General features: G+C 45.3%; 1 protein-coding gene across 2 annotated transcripts in view; it reads left to right on the top strand.

The window, feature by feature from the left end:
- SCFD2 (sec1 family domain containing 2) overlaps positions 1-20,749 on the top strand; it is a 642,339-nt gene that overhangs the window by 14,750 nt on the left and 606,840 nt on the right. The window lies entirely within an intron of this gene.

Here is a 20,749-nt window from a genome sequence, read left to right as displayed (position 1 = left end):
CGGCAATTGGCTAATTTAGCTGACGACAGTCAGCCGGCTGAATATCGACCAGAGTGTTCTTTTTTCATATCTTTAAATTTAGATCATACCTATTACAGTCTGTGCCCTGAAGAGGACAGGTACAAATAAAAAGTAGCACATATGAATTTATCTTGTTGGGCAGACTGGATGGACCGTGCGGGTCTTTTTCTGCCGTCATCTACTATATGTTTACTATGTTTAGTTATACTTCTAGCCTAACACTGGAATTAAAAACTTGGGTTTAGGTCCAGGTCAATGATAATTGCAGTGCAGTACCAAGTGGTGAAGCAGTGTTTGGAATTGTACTGCAATTTGTTCAGTCTACAAGATTTAACAGAGTAGCTGAGCAGTGCTCAGCACAGTCTCATGGATGGTATGTGTATTTCTTTTTGAGAAATGGGATGAAGAGCACAAGGGAAAAGTCTTCTGTAGAGCAAAATATGTTTATTTATTCATGACATTTATACCCCATATTCAATGTGGCTGGCAAACAAGCAATAAAGTGAATATAAAATAATAATGTACAGAATATAACACAAATTATAATAAGTTCAAGAAGCAAGTTAATACATGTGTAGTAAGTAACCATGGATTTAGACTTTCTCAAGGACATACAAATAATTAAGGGTGGATAGGTGAGAGCATAATTAGGCAGGACTAGATGGGAAACGAGAGTAAGAAAAGGATGTGGGTAAAATCCAAATAGAGTTCTTTGTATTCATAAAAGCCAGACTGAAGAAATGTGTTTCTAGAAGACTTCTAAATGTTAGGTAATCATCTGTAAACTTAATTGATTTAGGAAGAGAATTCCACATTTTGATGCCTTGATAGGAGAAATTAGAAGAGTGAATTGTTTTATGTATCACATAAACCTTGGAGCTGGGACCCGTTCTACCAGGCATGTCCCCACATCCCCCCCCCCCCCCCCCCCCCGTACGCTTTCACTCAATAACTCTCTGCACACAATTGTGGAATAACCATAGGCCGCAGCTTGATTTATTAACATTTAAACTTCCAATTAACATCCGTATAGGATAACCCCCACCCCCGAGCTACAGTTGTCATAACAAAAGCACCCACAATTGCCCCCTCCGCCGCTCGCCATGATAGCAAAGCAGCAACTTCCACTTCCGGCTGTCACCGCAACTCTTCACCCTTTCGACTCCGCCTTCACAGCAAGAGGCCTGGCCCGTGTGGACCTCCACACATTATTCCGGGTCACCTGACCCATCTTAATGACCTGGCTCAGCCCCCCCATGAGCCATTGCTTCTGTAGCTCGGGTTTTTTGCCACAGGGGGGGAGGGGTCCGTGCACCTGCAAAGGCCCCCTCCCACCCCCCCCCCCCCCCAAAGCAAGCTGCGGCCTACTGAGACCCTGCAATACCATGCTGCTCCAAGAATACCTGCACATCATTTTAGAATAGATCCAGACCCCCATCAGACAGGTGTACCCTGTCCCGTGCAAAAGCCCCGCTCATTGAGCAGCCACCCAGTTGTGTTGAAGTTGGAAACCTCCCATCGTTCTTACCCATACTGTGACCTGCCGATTGACCTTGCGCAACCCCTGTGCCCCTTGCGCGCCAGTAGGCGGGCAGGTCTGGGTATAATATCCGACCACCAATTTTGTACCAGGAAACCAGGCCAATACCAATCGTGAGTCTCCCCCTTTTTAGTGTCACTGAGTCTCTTACCCGTCCAACCATCCACCTCGTTCCCCCACCCCGAACCAGTAACCCCTGAAGGTGTCGCGGTCTGTTGCGCAGCCGATACAACAGTGGCCCTCGTTGACTCCTCAGCATGCCCCACTCTCCTAGCCAGGCTATCTAGGCCCCGCGCTGCGCCAATCCCCGGTGAATCCCCCCAGGATGTCTCGCTGCTCTGCTACCAGCCCAATGAATGAAGGCGTGTCCAACCATCCAGACTGAGTAGATCGAATCAACAGCATCTCAAAGGGGAAGGGGCAACCACACACGGGGAAAGCGAGCACCCACACCGGCAGCCCCTTCAATAAACTAAACCGCCGGCATATCAGGCCACCGGCTAAAGCATAGAAATAACCACGACAGAGCACACCCCACCATTATGTACCGGCCCTGTACTAGGCTCCCTCAGGAGGGCCTAATATACCCACGGTACGCCCCGGGAGACCACCTGCTGGCGCCATTCGCATGTACTAATAAGGAAAGAGGGCCATGTGGGCGGACCCCCCAGGTAGGCCTCCAACAAGGACACTGGGTATGAAATCCTGCCCGGAACTCCATTTTTTGTGCGCAAGATCTTACTGCGCCATACTCCAGTCTGGATACCAACAGTCTCCCATAACAACCCAGATAACACAGCAACCGACCTGCGGCTCGCTACAAGCTCGCCTGCCCAAAAGGTCCCATAAGATGCCAATGCGGAGGCCACTCGGAAGAGGCGTATCTCGAATGTTGGATAAGTCGCGCACTCAACAGCCCGCAAAAAGCACACCCAAAGTCGTGAGTAATCCGCCAGCGCACGTCCAGCACCAAGGAAGATGAGCGGCTCTGACCATTCAAGGCACTGCTCACCTGAAAACTAAAGCTCGGCAGGCCTCACCCACACACGTTGCTGGAAAAGGAGAACCCAGCCAGATGATGCGCGGCTGCATTTCGAGAAATACCCCATGCCTGTGTGAGAACAATGTAGGCTGCTAACAGCTCACCTGATGCCCGACTCGCTGTCCAGCCTTAGTCCCGAAACTAACTAGTCACTCTGTCCTATCCACAGGTATACATACGCTGACTGTGTGGCAGGTGCAATCGAGATTCTCGGCCGCTCCCACACCTCAGGCCTCCTAGCCGCCAAAATGCCCTGGCATTGGCTGCCCTTCCGCCTCTGCCGCCTGTGCCAAAGCCCGGAAAGTCTGAAATTGAAACGAGAAAGTGCATCATCCATACGATTCGACATTCCCCGGCATGTGCCTAGCCCGTACGTTCACATTTTGTTGCACACAGCGCAGGACCAATTCCCTGATCACGGAGCTCACCAGCAAGCACGTGCAACCTCCTTATTCACCACCTCTACCACCCCCTGATTGTCGCACCACACCAGGATGCTTGTACTTTGCCACTTCCCTGGCTGCCACTCACATGCCCCTACAAACGGGAACAGCTCCCTGAAGGTAATGGTCTTTGTAACTCCCGCCGCTATCCAGCTGTCCGGCCACGGTTCAGTGCACCACGCGCCCTCACAGTACACCCCAAACCCAAGCCTTCTGCTGCATCCGTACAGAAGTCGAGATCCGCATTAGACACCACCGTGCTCTGCCACGCTAATGTACCTTTACACGCACACAAAACTCCAACCACATCGCAACGAACTCCCGCTGACAAACACACATGATGAAAAGGCTCCGTGACCCCTGACGTCGCAAATGCCAGCCGCCAAGACAAGTCCCGACCCGTCGGGATGACGTGACATGCCAAATTAAGGCTCCGCACCCGGGACTGAAATGGTACACAATGTAACCTTACGGGCCTGTAACACTGCCAGAATCTGCTCTTCCAACTGAATCACCTTCTCCCGCAGCAAATGGGTAAACTGTCCGTATTGTGTCAATTTCAGTGCCGAGGTCTGTGAGGACCGCGGCTGGGCCCTCCATTTTGTCGGTAGCCCAGGGGATGCCAAAGTCCTCCGCCACCGCCCTAAAGACTCTCAGCATATGCCCACGGTCCCCGACCTCAACTGCCCCAATAGAGAGAAATTGTCTAAATAGCGCACTATACTTTCGAGCCTGGACCCCTGCCCATCACCCAGTGTACGTATGAGCTGCCTGTTCCCCGTATGTACAGGCGACTGAACCACCCATCGGCATTCCAGCCCCCGTAAAAAAGACCCTTCAAAGTGGAAGCCCAGCAACAGAAACGCAGAAGGGTGAACAGGTAACAGCCTGAACGCCGCCTCAATATCGACCTCAGCCATCTGCGCCCCTACCCCCCCGGGCATATCAACCGTACCACACCGTCAAATGACATGTACTGCACTGAGCAGAAGTCTCTGGGAATGCTCTCATTTACGTACCCACCCGCTGGGTCCGAGAGGTTGCGCCTGAGCTGGAATTACCCCAGTGCTGTCTTTTAGGTATAACCGCACCAGGAGATATCGCAAAGGACGGAAATGGACCGGCAATCCTGCCGAACACAATCCCCTCCGTCAACTTATTCCTCACCACCTCCCGCAGCCACTCGATGGACTCAAGTTCTGCCCCCAATTACTGCCCAGCTGACCTTGAAACAGAATGACAACCCCCTCCACGAGATCCCACCCTAATGCCTCTGCAGCGTCCCTGACCGGATATCGATGGAGCCATGGCAGCATCGCATCGACCCTCACCGGTATAAGAGCACGGCTAATCAATTATGGCTTCGCTGCGGACGGTCCCCCCGGTCCCTTCCTGACATTCTGCCGCTACATTCCTCTGGCCGCAGGCGGAACGGATGCGTCGCAACTTGCAGTCCATAAATGGACAGGAAGCTCTACTGAACCACCAATAGACCTCGGAGTATGGCCCAGATCCGGCTCCCGGGACACCGCCCCCCCCCCCCCCCCCGCACTCATGGCCCGAAGGACCGACCCAGAGCCGCCTGGGCCAACCCCCATTTACCCATCCCCCAACCTCTACCAGTGCTGCCCTGGGAGCCATGTGAACCACCATAAATTGATCCTGTGTCGGCAACGCCCCCATTCACTGTCATGCGCAGACAAGACCGAACCGAATTACCACCGGTTTGGCGCTCTCACGCTCCCTCGTACCCTCTGCCTATGTCTTCTCCTTCGCAACCTTCCGGCGCCCCCCAGCCTCCCGCTACTAACATATAGCTATGTACTTTCTCCGCCTGATCTTCCTACGTAACGAGCGCAGGACCCACTCCCAGACAGGGCTACCCAGGCAGGCGGGCCCCTCGTCCTCTCTCCAGCACCCTTTGCCAATTCTGCCGCCCTGGAGACGCCCACTGACCGAGAAGAGGAGGATGCGGAAGAGGAATAAGAGGAAGCCCTAATCCGCTTCCCCCCTGCCCCTCCCTTTTCGTCACCCACTCCCCCCTGTGCTCGCTTAGAGGACGACCCATTACCCGATCCAGAAGCTCCAGCACCTGCCATGGACGATCCCGAGACTGCAGCAGGGCTGTGTCCTGACGCCCAGTCCAGCTGCTCCGCCGTGTCCTGGATGAACGGGGTCCTCTCCTGCCCTGTCTCTGTCTCACCACTGGTTCCTCCTGCTGCACTGTAGAAGGGCGTTCCGCCGTCCCCTGCTCGATCTGGCTGGACCCGCCAGTCGCCGGCTCCACTCCCTCCGTTGCACTCTGCACCTGTAATGACAAAAGGAAGCGGCAGCAAAACCAGCCCCCTCGGACTCCCACACTTGCCCCAGCTCCCCCCCCCCCCAGGACGCTTCCGGCAAGACCCCATGGAACCCCGGAAATGCCCAATGCATATCCGCCCTCGGAGGTATCCCAGCCCATGTGACCACCTGGGAAAGAGCCATGGCCGCTGCCCATAGGGGCATAGCACAGGGAGACTCAAAACCCATGGGTATGGACCCCAGCCTGTCGAAGAGTCGCCTATGTTTGTAGGAAACCCTCCCCCATAGCTCCTCGATACAGGACCAGAAGGCTGTGCGTGCCCACCAACCGCCGCTGCTCTCTCCACCCGCCGTCTACCCGCAGGCAGCAGACCCCCCCTCCATAAGCACTCTGCCCAGGCCATGTGTGCTCCCCTTAAAACCCCAGCCGTTGCCACCTCTGCCATGCAAGCAGCAGGGAGGGGGTAGGAATCCCTCACTGATTCCCTGCACCAGCCCCCCTACTCTGACCCTTTCTCACTCACCGCCAGCTCCAGCCTGTTAGTGAAGGTCGATGCCTCCACTGGCAACTCCACTGCCCCTTTTTCTGTGACCCCCGCTGAGCTCCTTAGATCTGCCTCCCCCCCCCCTGGTACTCACATGTGCTGGGCTGCCTGGAGTCACTGGCGCAAAATGAGCTCCACACCTTGATTCTCCTCTGCCTGCTCCCAACACCATGGTGCAGGTCTCCCCAGTTCCTTCCTGCCTGCCTGGGAACTTTGTCCTTTTGACCTCCTGAAGTTGGACTCGATCCAACAAAGTTTCTAACCTCTCTGTGAAGGCAGGAACCTTTCCTCCAAGCCACTGCAGCTGTTAGTCTGTAAGTTTTCTATCTCTTAAAGCCTCAATCATTCTTGAAAAGCTGCACAGCTCCTTTGCAAAACTGCCTCCGAGGATCAGACAACGCCCTGAGCCTCGGAGGAAGCAGAGCCCCTCTTCCCTTCCCACAGCCCCGCCCCCCAGCAACCTATCCTCCAATCAGCTGCCTGTGTTGCTTCTGTGCTGTCAGCTTCTGTTGATCTGACCAATCCCAGCTGCCCACGTGCTCACCAGCCGAACACAACCCCCCACCCCCCCCCCCCCCATAACCACATGCTCTTCACCCCACTGCCCTCAGAGCCTTCTCGAACGGGCCCAGCCCTCGTTTAACTGGGCCCGTCGAGACAAGCTCTCGGGCCTTTCATTCTTACAAATAGGGAAATGTAAGACAAGATATTCTCTAGATGATGAAACAGCATTACAAGGAGGTAATTCAGTAAGATTATTCATATATGGGGGATTGACCAAACAGAATTTGGTGAATGGAAAACACATAATTGAAAGATATTCTATCTCTTATTGGTAACCAATGTAACTCATATAAAAGAGGAGTGGCTTTGGCGAAGCGAGGAGATCTACATATAAGATAAACAGCAGTATTTTGAGCTGTTTGCAATTTTTTTGAGAAGACCACCTTTAAGTCCAGCATGGATGGAATTACAGTAGTCGAATTTGGTTAGGACAAGGGATTGAACCAAAGTACAAAAGACAGATTTAGAGAAAAATGGCCTCAATCTCTTTAGCTTCCAAAGTGCGTGAAGACACTCGAGGTCAACTTAGAGACTTGGTTTTCAAGGGTGAGGAAACGATCTATTGTGACTCCCAAGATTTTCACTGATGACTCAAGGGATTAGATTTTATTCTTAATAGTAAAGTTGCTAAGAGTCATAAGATGGTGAGGATTAATTATAATTAGAATCTTAGTTTTATCCGTATTAAGTTTTAGCTTGAAATTAGAAGCCCATGAATCCATAAGTTTTATCCCTAGACTAATTATGTGCGGTATGTCAAGTAATTCCTTAGAGAATGGAATATAAATGGTGACATCATCAGCGTATGTGAATGTTGAAAGACCATGTTTTTGTAAAAGATGACCAAGAAGTATCATCATAATGTTAAACAAGATGGGGGAAAGAGGGGAACCCTGTGGGACCCCACAGCCAAGAGACCAAATGAAAGAAAGTACACCTGATTGTTTGACTTGATACGACCTAGATCTTAAGAAGCCAGCAAACCATTTCAGGACAACTCCACAGATTTCGTAATAGTCAAGAATATTTAAAAGAATATTATGATCAACAGTATCAAAGGCACTAGATAGATCAAATTGAAGTATCAATATTTAGTTGCCAAAATTTAATTCTCTCCTAAAGTTAGCTAAGAGGATGGTGTGCACAGTTTCTGTACTGTAAGAGGGCCTAAAACCAGATTCTGAACTATGCAAAATGGCATGAAGCTGGAGATACTCTATAAATTGGCGCATGACAAGTCCTTTAACAAGAAGAGGAATTGAGGTTACTGGTCTATAATTGGAAACTAAACTGAGGCTAGTTTGGGTATTTTTAGGCATAGGAGTCAAAATAATATTGCCATTGTCAGAGGGAAGGGAAGGGAAATGGGACTTGATATACCGCCTTTCTGAGGTTTTTGCAACTACATTCAAAGCGGTTTACATATATTCAGGTACTTATTTTGTACCAGGAGCAATGAAGGGTTAAGTGACTTGCCCAGAGTCACAAGGGAAAGAAACCTTGAGTCAACATGAAGGTAAGATTCGAGTGCAAATGATGTAAGAATAAATCAGGAGCTGACTTGAGGAGATAAGTAGGCCACGTATCAAGCAGATAATGTGAATTTGCGTATTTACGTAACGCGTGATTGACCTGATCAGTAGTGATTGGATGAAAAACGGACCAGATTCTATCTGCTTGAGAATGAGGCAGTAAAGGATTATGTAAACAGAGGAAATAGTCTATAGATGAAGGGGTATTGTTAAGTTGTAGTCTGTTTTTAGCTATTTTCTGTTTAAAATAAGTAGCCAAGTGGTCAGCAGTAGGTGAGGGATCAGTTGAATTGGTTATAGTTGAGTGTCCAATGAACTATTAACTAATGAGTAAAGTTTCCTCGGGTTGACTACTGTATCACCAATGAATTTGGAATAGTAGGTTTTCGCTTTGGAGATCATACCTTTGTAGATTTTCAAAAGTTTTTTCCAAATGATCCATTATTCAATGGATTTGACCTTATTCCAGATTCTCTCCTGTCTCCTGCATTTACATTTCATTTGTAAAAGGTCATCATTGAACCAAGGAGATAATCTTTTTGCACAAGATTTGACAGTCAGAAGTGCAATAGCATCAAGGACTGCTTTGCAAGTATCTTTCCATTTCTAAATGAAATTCAGGGAAGGGGTTGAGGAAACTAATGCACTGAATGACTCATTGTACCAGAATTTTAAAAGGTCAATTTTACTTCTAGTTTTAAAGGAATGTAACAAATTTCAGGATTTGGAATGACAATTGTTTTCTACTGCAATTTAATCAATACAAATACTTTGTTCACTTGCAACCGACATTTCTTATATCAAAACCACATGGAACTTATTATGCTTTACCAAGTTTGCTAGCAGCAATCATATAACAGAGTCTTATTAGTTACATACTGCTTTCACTGCAATAAAAAAAAAAAAAACAGACTACTGTGATCTGACCAAGGTATTAGGGTCCAATGAAAAACTGAGATGAAAAAAGTAATTGGGTTTGTAAATTTATTTGCTGATATATCTAATTGATTACCTTTAACATGAGGACATTCCGTTGAAAAACTACAATTGCCAACATTCTAGGAATGTTGTATTGTACCTTAAGAAAACCCATACTCAGTGTTATATCATTTCTTGTTCATAGGTTCATGTCCATAGTCACATCTGGTCTGAAGTTCTCATGGACCTTACAGAAACATCACAAAATCTAACATTATTGCTCATAAACTTGTGTGTTAAAATCTTCCAATTTAAAGCAAATTTTGACATGGAAAAAAAATATCCCATACAACAGTCTCCCATTCTAAATTGCTTTGTTCGTATCATTGGTCAGAAAAGAAACTCCACTTATACTGTTTGTGATAACTTGTTGCTTTGCTGTACTCATGTTCTTCTTCATGTAGTTCAAGAGCTCTACACACAAAGATGCACTTGGAATTGTTTGGGAATAAAGAGGCGCAGTCCCACTTTATTTATTTATTTGTGGCATTTATACCCTGCTCAATAGCAGGTTCAGTGCTGCTTACAAAGTATGGTACTTGGAGTCATATTTTCAAAGCACTTAGCCTTCTAAAGTTCCATAGGTTTCTATGGAACTTTGGAAGGCTAAGTGCTTTGAAAATGAGCCCCGATAGTATCACAGAGATAATACAAAGTATGGTACAAAGTATCATGGAGATAACACAGTTAAAAAGAGTGGACAATAGTATGAGATTTGGGGAAAGGAATTGGAGTGTGGGTATTGGTTGTGGTGTGGGTTAGGTACAACTAGGTGGCTAACAATGTTGAGAACAGCCCTCAGGAAGAACATGTGGTTCCAGTTATTGGGTTAGCATAGAGAGTTTATTTAAAAAAAATATATCTATATATAGCTTCCCAAAATAATGGAAGTTTTGTTTCTCAAATCTGTGGAGATAACACATTTACAGTTTTAAAGTTGTGTTCTGTCCTGTACCTTGAACTGCACTAATCTCAATTTCAAAAAGGGAATTCTTATCAGGCTTTTATTTCTAACCGTAATAGCATTACAACCAAAAGTTGTAGTAATTGCAAATTGGACATGCTTACTCCTATGTTATTGTTCCATTATGTTTGTCAGTCAGAAAGCCAAAATCTTGTCTAAGTTTAAACTCTGGGCACAAAGCTGAAAGGCAGTTACACTATTACAGTTAGATATGACCAGGGCTGTGGAGTCAGAGTCAGAAGCAGTTATGAATAAAGTCTGTAAAAATGTACAAACTCCAGCTTCAAAATAAAAACTAAAGTTATATTTACCAGAACTTTAGATCCAGAACAAAAAAATGTAAAGCCTAATATCAGTAGGAGTCAGAGCTAGATTTAGTCAGAGTGTGGAAAAACAGAGGAGGCAGAGTTGAGGGTTTGGTGTACCGACTCCACAGTCCTGGATATAACCATATCAATTTTAGATGAAGCAGAGAGAACTTTATATCCATTATGTAGTAGTTTAATCTGTTTTCCTTTTCCTTTGAAAAGAAAAGCTATACCTGAGATCTTTGTTCCTTTACCTGAACAGCTACCCTGTTTCCCCGAAAGTAAGACATCCCCCCAAAATAAGACCTAGTAGAGGTTTTCCTGAATTGGTAGATATAAGGCCTCCCCCGAAAGTAAGACCTAGCAAATTTTTGTTTGAAAGCAGGGCCGCCGAGAGCCGGACAAGGCCGACCGCCCCCCCCCCCCCCTCCATCGCTCCCAGAACTAACCTTAAAAGCCTCCTTTCACCTTCGCAGCAAGCAGCAGCAGGGCAGACCTCTCCTTCCTTCCGTGCCCTGCCCTCCCCTCGCGGACGTTACGTCAGGCGAGGGCGGGACACGGAAGGAAGGAGTGGCCTGTCCTGCTGCTGCTTGCTGCGAAGGTGAAAGGAGGTGTTTAAGGTTAGTTCCGGGAGCGATGGAGGGCGGGCGGGCCAACCCCGATCCAATCCCGATGTTTTCCCGAAAAATAAGACAGCCCCTGAAAATAAGACCTAGCGCATTTTGGGGGGCAAAAATTAATATAAGACAGTGTCTTATTTTCGGGGAAACACGGTAGTATATTTGGTCTTGTTACTTTTTCCAGTGTGACTAATTAGACTTACAATAATATACTGTTACTTAATAGAAATGATGCAAATCTTTTCCGCTCTGAGATATCACCAGAGATTAGCCATGAAATTAAACAGCAGAAATGGCTTATTGGTTAGAACAATGAGTTGTGAATCAGAAAAGTTAGGGTTAAAATCCTACTTCTGTCACTGGCACTCTTTCCTGCTTATAATCGAACGAGAAAAACGCCCAAGTTCCAACCTAAATCGGGAGATGGACGTTTATCTCACAAAAACGAATAACACGGTATAATCGAAAGCCAAACTTGGACGTTTTCAACTGCACTTCATCGCGGAAGTGTACAAAGTTGACGGGGGCGTGTCGGAGGCATGATGATGGCGGGACTGGGGCATGGTTATCACCCGAACAGAGATGGGCGCCTTTCACCGATAATGGAAAAAAAGTATGTGTTTGTAGCTAGAATTTAGGGCACTTTTCCTGGACCCTGTTTTTTCACGAATAAGGCCCCAAAAAGTGCCCTAAATTACCAGATTACCAACGGAGGGAATCGGGGATGACCTCCCCTGACTCCCCCAGTGGTCACTAACCCCCTCCCACCACAAAAAATGTTGTTTCAGAACTTTTTATTTTCACCCTTAAATGTCATACCCACCTCCCTGGCAGCAGTATGCAGGTCCCTGGAGCAGTTGTTAGGGGGTGCAGTGGACTTCAGGCAGGTGGACCCAGGCCCATCCCCCCCTACCTGTTACAATTGTGCTGCTTAATGCTTAGTCGTCCACCCCCCCCCCCCAAACCCACTGTACCCACATGTAGGTGCCCCCCTTCACCCCTTAGGGCTATAGTAATGGTGTAGACTTGTGGGCAGTGGGTTTTGAGGGGGATTTGGGGGGCTCAACACACATGGGAAGGGAGCTCTTTTACCTTTTTTTTTTGTTTTTGTAAAAGTGCCCCCTAGGGTGCCCGGTTGGTGTCCTGGCATGTGAGGGGGACCAGTGCACTACGAATCCTGGCCCCTCCCACGAACAAATGCCTTGGATTTATTTGTTTTTGAGCTGGGCGCTTTCATTTTCCATTATCGCTGAAAAGCAAAAACGCCCAGCTCACAAATTGTCAAATAAAACATGGACATCTATTTTTTTCGAAAATACGGTTCGGTCCGCCCCTTCACGGACCCGTTCTCGGAGATAAGCGCCCATGGAGATAGACGTTTTCATTCGATTATGCCCCTCTTTGTGACCTTGGTCAAGTCACTTGATCTGCCATTGCATCAGGTAGCCACTTAAACTGTAAGGTCTTTGAGGAAGGGATAGTTAGTATCACTGAGCAGTGCAGTGTAAGTCCAGCAGCACCATAAAAACATTAAGCATGGTAGATTTCTTTAGGTACTTCTATTGGAAGTGATGCTCAGGAAAATTTAAAAACAGAAATTCACTCTAGCCATATTTATACTTTTCTGCCCAAAGCAATCTACTACTTGGCAGCAACTAAGGTGTCTAGACATTTTTGACATAGAAATTGCAGTCATTAAATCATTTGGCGTTATGTTGGTAAGAATAACAAGTTGAAAATGTAGCGAGCCCGTTAATGGGCATGTGATTTGAGTAAACCTTGAAGTTCAGACCAGATGTTTTGAAGGCCAGTGTATTTCGGAATCTTCTTGTGTGTGTCATTTTAGCTTGGAGTTAACACCTCATTGTAAGCTGACATTGAAGAGGGAAAATGCAAGTGAAGTTCATAATATGTTCCCTTTCTTTAGGTGATTAGTATGTATTTATAAGAACTGTGTTGTTGTGCTTCTATAGCCTCTCAGAAATCCTTGAAAGCTTCCATTGGTACTAAACGTCAGCATAAAATCAACATTTTAGTACTGTAAATGCATACAAAATTTTATACAGTTTGTGCATGTATTAAGGTAAAAATAACATCCTTAAAATTGATATTCCTCCTTTTTTGGAGGTCTTCTTTAGTTTTTCTTTTTTTGTTTTTTTTGTTTCTTTTTAGTTTTGTATATGGCCAGATTTACCATCATGTACACTAGGCACATGTCCAATGATGAAAAGCTTCCTGTTTCATGGTAGACTCGGTGTTGGCTCCACTAGACAGTCTCCAAATTTTACTTGGGGACTCCTATCCATTTGGATTAAAATTGAGATTACTGGTAGCAACAATGGCGAGATGGAAATGATTCTTGGGGTTTGGGATCTGTGAACCAGATAAGTTCTCATGGACCTTACACAAACATCACAAAATCTAACAAATTACTGCTCATAAACTTGTGCAATAAAATCTTCCAATTTAAAGTAGATTTATTTTTTTTGCTCATTAAACTTTTTATTAAATTTTCAGAGCAAACAAACAGTACAAAAACATTTTGTTGCCCGATTATCGGAGTCAGCAACTCCCTTTGCTTTTTCCATTTTCTCAGACACAATATACAGTTCTAATATGTCCGTAAGTAACATTATTAAAGAAAAAATGCCTGGAAAAGGAATTTGTTTTGTATCTTCTGCAGCCTATAAACTTAATATTAAAACACAAACACATTAACAAATCTTTCATATTTAGTTACCAAGAGCAGAATATTACACCTTCATCTGTGTTACTAGCAGGTGAAATATTCCCTAAAGGGATATACATTGAAACTCTCTGCTCAGTGTGCGGCGGTGTCTAAGAAAGCAAATAGAATATTAGGAATGGAATGTAAAACAAAAATGAGGATGTTGTATTGCTTTTGTATCGCTCCATGGTGCGACTACACCTCGAATACTATGTGCAATTCTGATCATGGCATCTCAAAAAAGATATAGTGGAATTAGAAAAGGTACAGAGAAGGGCAACAAAAGTGAAAGAGGGGATGGGATGTCTTCCCTATGAGGAAAGGCTAAAGCGGCTAGGGCTCTTCAGCTTGGAGAAAAGACGGCTGAGGGGAGACCTGATAGAGGTCTATAATATAATGAGTGGAGTGGAATGGGTACATAAGTATTGCCATACTGGGAAAGACCAAAGGTCCATCGAGCCCAGCATCCTGTTTCCAACAGTGGCCAATCCAGGTCACAAATACCCGGCAAGATCCCAAAAATGTACAAAACATTTTATACTGCTTATCCCAGAAATAGTGGATTTTCCCCAAGTCCATTTAATAACGGTCTATGGACTTTTCCTTTAGGAAGCCGGTAGATGTGAATCGCTTGTTTACTCTTTCCAAAAATACTAGGACTAGGGGGCACACAATGAAGCTACAAAGTAGTATATTTAAAATGAATTGGAGAAAATATTTCTTTACTCAGCATGTAATTAAACTCTGGAATTCATTGCCAGAGAATGTTGTAAGAGCAGTTAGCTTAGCAGGGTTTAAAAAAAAGGTTTGGATGGCTTCCTAAAAGAAAAGTCCATAAGCCATTATTAAAATGGACTTGTGGAAAATCCACTGCTTATTTCTAGGATAAGTTGCATCAAATGTATTGCACTGTTTTGGGATCTTGCCAGGTACTTGTAACCTGGATTGGCCACTGTTGGAAACAGGATGCTGGGCTTGATGGGCCTTCAGTCTGTCCCAGTATGGCAATACTTAAGTTGAATGTTCAGATCCTCTCTCCGTGAGTACTTTAACATCAATTCCTATATCAATTTCTCTTCTGCCCTCTCCCCTCCCTCCCATCCTCCAATCAGTAAATCTATAAAGATGTTTCAAATATTTTGGTGCTAGATTCCCAGAAGTGGTAATTTCAAACTAGCAGCCTAACTTTTTTCATGATTTTAAAGTAAAGTGAGTAGAAGTCATCGTAATCTGTTTACCGTGTCCCATTTGGTGTATCCATACTCCCCCCATCCAATATAATTTGTTTGTGAGCTTGTCATAAATTTTTAGTTCTCTGAGGGGCCCTTTTACTAAGCCTCTGTAAAAAGTGGCCTGCGCTTGTTTTGGTGTACTCTAGGACATTTTATACTGCAGCAGGAAAAAGACCCTTTAATATTAAAATCAGCGCATGGCTGTTTACTGCCTGAGCCCTTATCGCCACCTATTTAGAAGGTGGTAAGGGCTCATGCACTATTCGTGTGGTAAGCAGGCAGCACATGGAAAAATGTAGCTGCGCTGCCAATTACCGATGGGAATGCCCCTGTAGTAGAAAATTTTCTACTGTTGGAAACTGCATGTGCCAACTTCGGAACTACCACCAATTGCCTGCACTACCCTGCCAGTAGGGTCAATTTGGCACACACTACCTGCACAGTAATCTTAGCGCAGCTTAGTAAAAAGGACCCTAAGAAAATTGAACTGTAAGGATAGAACAGGGCCTTTTTCATCCTTCCATATCCTAGCAATTTCCATCTTAGCTGCCAATATCAGGAGATGGGTTATGCCCTGAGGGGGTCTGGCTAGCGGATTCCAACCCAGAACAAGCCCTAACAAACGGATTTTGCTATTGTTTTACCAATTCTCCCCTGTCCACTGTCACACTCTATCCCACACCTCTGCCCAATACCTTTGCACCAGAGGACAAAGCCACCACATATGTTCAAATGCTCTTTTTATTTCTATTCTATCATCCCCTGCTTTTTTTTCTCTTGTGGAAGGTGTCCAGTATATTCCATGTACCAATTGGAATTGTAACTGCCTATAGTTAGTAATAAATACACATTTGTGCACATAACGATAAACTGTATTCCAACTGTCGTCTCCCAGATGTTCTCCCAACTGCTCCTCCCAAGCACCAACTAGAGCCGCCGGAGCAGTACTATATAGTGACTCCAGTTCAGAGTAAAGACGTGGTATTAACTTTGATCCCTGTGATGATTTAAGCAGATTTGTCTCTAGATTAGTAGGTTCCTTATGTAAATTAAGCTTTGCACCTATCCCCAATAAAAGATCTCGCTCCTGAAAAAATAATAAAAATGGATTCTTCATTATAAAATCTTCTGCAGTTGTTTTTGTGCTAACAATATTCCCTGAGAAAATAGGTTTGTATATCGTGAGAAACCTGCTTCATTTAACTTCTGTAGTAGAGGAGTAAAATACCTAGTGGTCCATGAGTGATAATCTTTAATAGATTATAGGGATGTAGAAGGCTGCCCTTACTTCTTCCCACACTTAGTGGAGTCAAAAATAAGTGATTATGTTTTTTGATTTTCCATTGAGGCTGTCCTGGGTCCAATTTTCTCCAAGTTCAAAAAAGAAAAAGGAGTTAGACAGGCCGTTGTTTCCAGTCATACTCAATGAATTGCAGGGTGTTCTAAGTAATGTTTTCTCACTCCCTTAAATTCAGTCTGATAGTATCTTGTAAGATAAGGAAGACCCGTTCTTCCCCTCTCCTTACACTGCTGGAGCCTATTCCAAACATAGTAGCATAGTAGATGACGGCAGAAAAAGACCTGCACAGTCCATCCAGTCTGCCCAACAAGATAAACTCATATGTGCTACTTTTTGTGTTTACCTTACCTTGATTTGTATCTGCGTTTTCAGGGCACAGACCGTAGAAGTCTGCCCAGCACTAGCCCTGCTTCCCAACCACCAGCCCCACCTCCCCCCACTGGCTCTGCCACCCAATCTCGGCTAAGCTTCTGAGGATCCATTCCTTCTGAACAGGATTCCTTTATGTTTATCCCACGCATGTTTGAATTCCGTTACCGTTTTCATCTCCACCACTTTAGTAAAATGGGGGAATACCTGAGGAAGGAGATGATGGGCTGGGAGGAAATACAAGAAGTGGAAGGACAGTGGTCCAGGCTGAAGGAAGCTATAAATAGGGCCACGAACCTGTATGTAAGGAAAGTAAATAAAAGCAAGAGAAAAAGGAAAACGATATGGTTCTCCAAGCAAGTGGCTGAGAAAATAAAGGCTAAAGAGTTGGCGTTCCAGAAATACAAAAAAACTCAAGAAAAGGAACACGAGGAGGAATACCGGATGAAAATGAAAGAAGCCAAGAGAGAGATACGTCTGGCGAAAGCTCAAGCGGAAGAACAAATGGCTAGAAATGTAAGAAGGGGTGACAAAAATTTCTTCAGGTATATTCGAGAAAGAAGAATGACTAAAAAGGGAATTGTGAGACTAAAAGATTCTGCGAACCGCTATGTGGATAACGATGAAGAAAAAGCAAATTTGCTAAATAAATACTTTTGTTCTGTTTTCACAGAAGAAAATCCTGGAGAAGGACCGCGATGGACTGGCAAAAGTACATTTGAGAATGGAGTGGATATAGCACCGTTCACGGAAGAGTGTGTATGAACAACTTGAAAAGCTAAAGGTGGACAAAGCCGTGGGACCGGATGGGATCCACCCCAGGATATTGAGGGAGCTCAGAGAGGTTCTGGCGAGTCCTCTTAAAGATTTGTTTAATATATCCTTGCAGACGGGAGAGGTTCCGAGGGATTGGAGAACGGCGGAGGTGGTTCCTCTTCACAAAAGTGGTGGTATGGAAGAAGCTGGAAACTACAGGCCGGTAAGCCTCACTTCGGTTATTGGAAAAGTAATGGAAGCGATGCTGAAGGAAAGGATAGTGAATTTCCTGGAAGCCAATAAGTTGCAAGATCCGAGAAAACATGGTTTTATCAAAGGGAAATCGTGCCAAACGAATCTCATTGAATTCTTTGATTGGGTGACAGGAGAATTGAATCAGGGACGTGCTATGGACGTAATCTACTTAGATTTCAGCAAAGCTTTTGACACGGTTCCCCACAGGAGGCTCTTAAATAAACTGGATGGGCTGAAGATAGGACCTGAAGTGGTGAACTGGATTAGGAACTGGTTGACAGACAAAAGCCAGAGGGTGGTGGTGAATGGAATTTGCTCGGAGGAGGGAAAGGTGAGTAGTGGTGTGCCTCAAGGATCGGTGCTGGGACCGATTCTGTTCAATATATTTGTGACATTGCCGAAGGGTTAGAAGGTAAAGTTTGCCTATTTGCGGATGATACTAAGATCTGTAATAGAGTGGACACCCGGGAGGGAGTAGAAAACATGAAAAAGGATCTGAGGAAGCTAGAAGATAGGTCTAAGGTTTGGCAATTAAAATTCAATGCGAAGAAATGCAAAGTGATGCACTTAAGGAATAGAAATCCTTGGGAGACGTATGTGTTAGGCGGGCAGAGTCTGATAGGAACGGATGGGGAGAGGGATCTTGGGGTGATAGTATCTGAGGATCTGAAGGCGACGAATCAGTGTGACAAGGTGGTGGCCGTAGCTAGAAGGTTGTTAGGCTGTATAGAGAGAGGTGTGACAAGCAGAAGAAAGGGGGTGTTGATGCCCCTGTATAAGTCGTTGGTGAGGCCCCACCTGGAGTATTGTGTTCAGTTTTGGAGGCCGTACCTTGCGAAGGATGTAAAAAGAATTGAAGCGGTGCAAAGAAAAGCTACGAGAATGGTAAGGGATTTGCATTACAAGACGTATGAGGAGAGACTTGATGACCTGAACATGTATACTCTGGAAGAAAGGAGAAACAGGGGTGATATGATACAGACGTTCAAATATTTGAAAAGTATTAATCTGCAAACGAACCTTTTCCGGAGATGCGAAGGAGGTAGAACGAGAGGACATGAAATGAAGTTGAAGGGGGGCAGACTCAAGAAAAATGTCAGGAAGTATTTTTTCACGGAGAGAGTAGTGGATGCTTGGAATGCCCTCCCGCGGGAGGTGGTGGAAATGAAAACGGTAACAGAATTCAAGCACGCGTGGGATAAATATAAAGGAATCCTGTTCAGAAGGAATAGATCCTAAGGAGCTTAGCTGAGATTGGGTGGCACAGCCGGTGGCGGGAGGCGGGGATAGTGCTGGGCAGACTTATACGGTCAGTGCCAGAGCCGGTGGCGGGAGGCGGGGATAGTGCTGGGCAGACATACACGGTCTGTGCCCCGAAAAGGACAGGTACCAATCAAGGTATGGTATACACAAAAAGTAGCACATATGAGTTTATCTTGTTGGGCAGACTGGATGGACCATGCAGGTCTTTTTCTGCCGTCATCTACTATGTTACTATGTTACCACCTCCCGCTGGATGGCATTCCAAGTATCCACCACTCTCTCCGTGAAAAAATACTTCCTGACATTTTTCTTGAGTCTGCCCCCCTTCAATCTCATTTCATGTCCTCTAGTTCTACCGCCTTACCATCTCCGGAAAAGGTTCGTTTGCGGATTAATACCTTTCAAATATTTTAACCTCTGCATCATATCACCCCTGTTTCTGCTTTCCTCCAGAGTATACAAATTCAGGTCAGCAAGTCTCTCCTCATATGTCTTGTAACGCAAATCCCATACCATTCTCGTAGCTTTTCTTTGCACCGCTTCAATTCCTTTTACATCCTTAGCAAGATAGGTGGGGCCTCACCAACAACTTGTACAGGGGCATTAAAACCTCTTTTCTTCTGCTGGTCACACCTCTCTCTTTACAGCCTAGCAACCTTCTAGCTACGGCCACCGCCTTGTAACACTGTTTCGTCGCCTTCAGATCCTCAGATACTATCACCCCAAGATCCCTCTCCCCATCCAAGTGATCTTTGGTCTTTTCCCCAGCCATAGAAATTCACTGAGCATCTTATCCCATACTTTAAATTGTTTCTTAGAGATGTGAAGCTGGACAAAAAGAAACATGAATTTTGGTAATTTATCATCATTTGAATAGTCGCTGTTCTTCCCCACCCTGTCAGTGTTAAATGTTTCCGTTTGTCCAAGTCTCTGTTTGGTAAGGCAGTCATAGTTTAACTTGAACTCTGGATCCAGGGACCAGGGCAAAAACTAGTACGAATTGCTGCTGAGGAAAAGACATTTATGTATGTTGTGGCCCTGCAGGAGTAGGCCACCCGAAGATATTGTTGTGCTTACAGAATTTGGATATTGCGAGAGATATAGATGCCCAAGTCCCTTATGCCCTTCTATGCCACCCAGAAAGGAAAATTTGAGTAATCTGATCGTGCCACTTTAAAAAGGAGTGCTTCTATCTTATCTATATTTACTTTAAAGCCAGATACCCTTTCAAAGTAAGATAATTCCGCTGATCAATAAAGTAGGGATTGCATCGCATTGGTCATAAATACTAATGTCTGATCCACATAAAGTAGAATTTTATGTTTTCCCCCAAGTACTGCTGTGGGACTGATAGAGGTGAAGTTTCTAATTCTCATTGCCAGAGGTTCAATGGCAATCGCAAATAACAATGGTGAGATTGGGCAGCCCTGCCTTGTTCCTCTAGATAACAAAAATTTCTCTGATCGTGCACCATTGACCATAATGGCACTCATAGGGTCTGCATATAAGGCTTTAACCCATGATCCCAAGGTCCCCCCCCCCCAACCCTATTTTGTCCATTACTTCAAGCAAGTAGGGCCATTTGACCCAGTTGAAGGCCTTCTTTGTGTGAGGTAGCTACACAGATAGCCTTATCCTGACTACAGTGGATAATGTCAATCACATTTAAGGCTTGCAGACGTTGTCCCCCAGCTGCCTGTTATGTATGAATCCTGTTTGATTCCAGTGTATAAGTATTGGGAGTATATTCTCCAGCCTATTCGCCAGGACCTTTGCAAAGATCTTCATATCAATGTTTAAAGTGTTATAGGTCTATAACTGGCACATAGTGAGAGGTCCTTTCCTGACTTTGGGAGTACTACCATGTTCGCTTTGTACATAAATAGTGGGAGTGGAATGCCATTGACCGTTTCATTAAAGATTCTGGCAAGTAAATGGGATATCTCTGGACAGAGAATCTTATTATTCATTGGGGAGCTTATCTTCTC

This window comes from Microcaecilia unicolor, chromosome 2, assembly GCF_901765095.1.
Source record: "Microcaecilia unicolor chromosome 2, aMicUni1.1, whole genome shotgun sequence".
NCBI classification, from domain to species: domain Eukaryota; kingdom Metazoa; phylum Chordata; class Amphibia; order Gymnophiona; family Siphonopidae; genus Microcaecilia; species Microcaecilia unicolor.
This window is presented reverse-complemented; position numbering and strand designations above follow the sequence as displayed.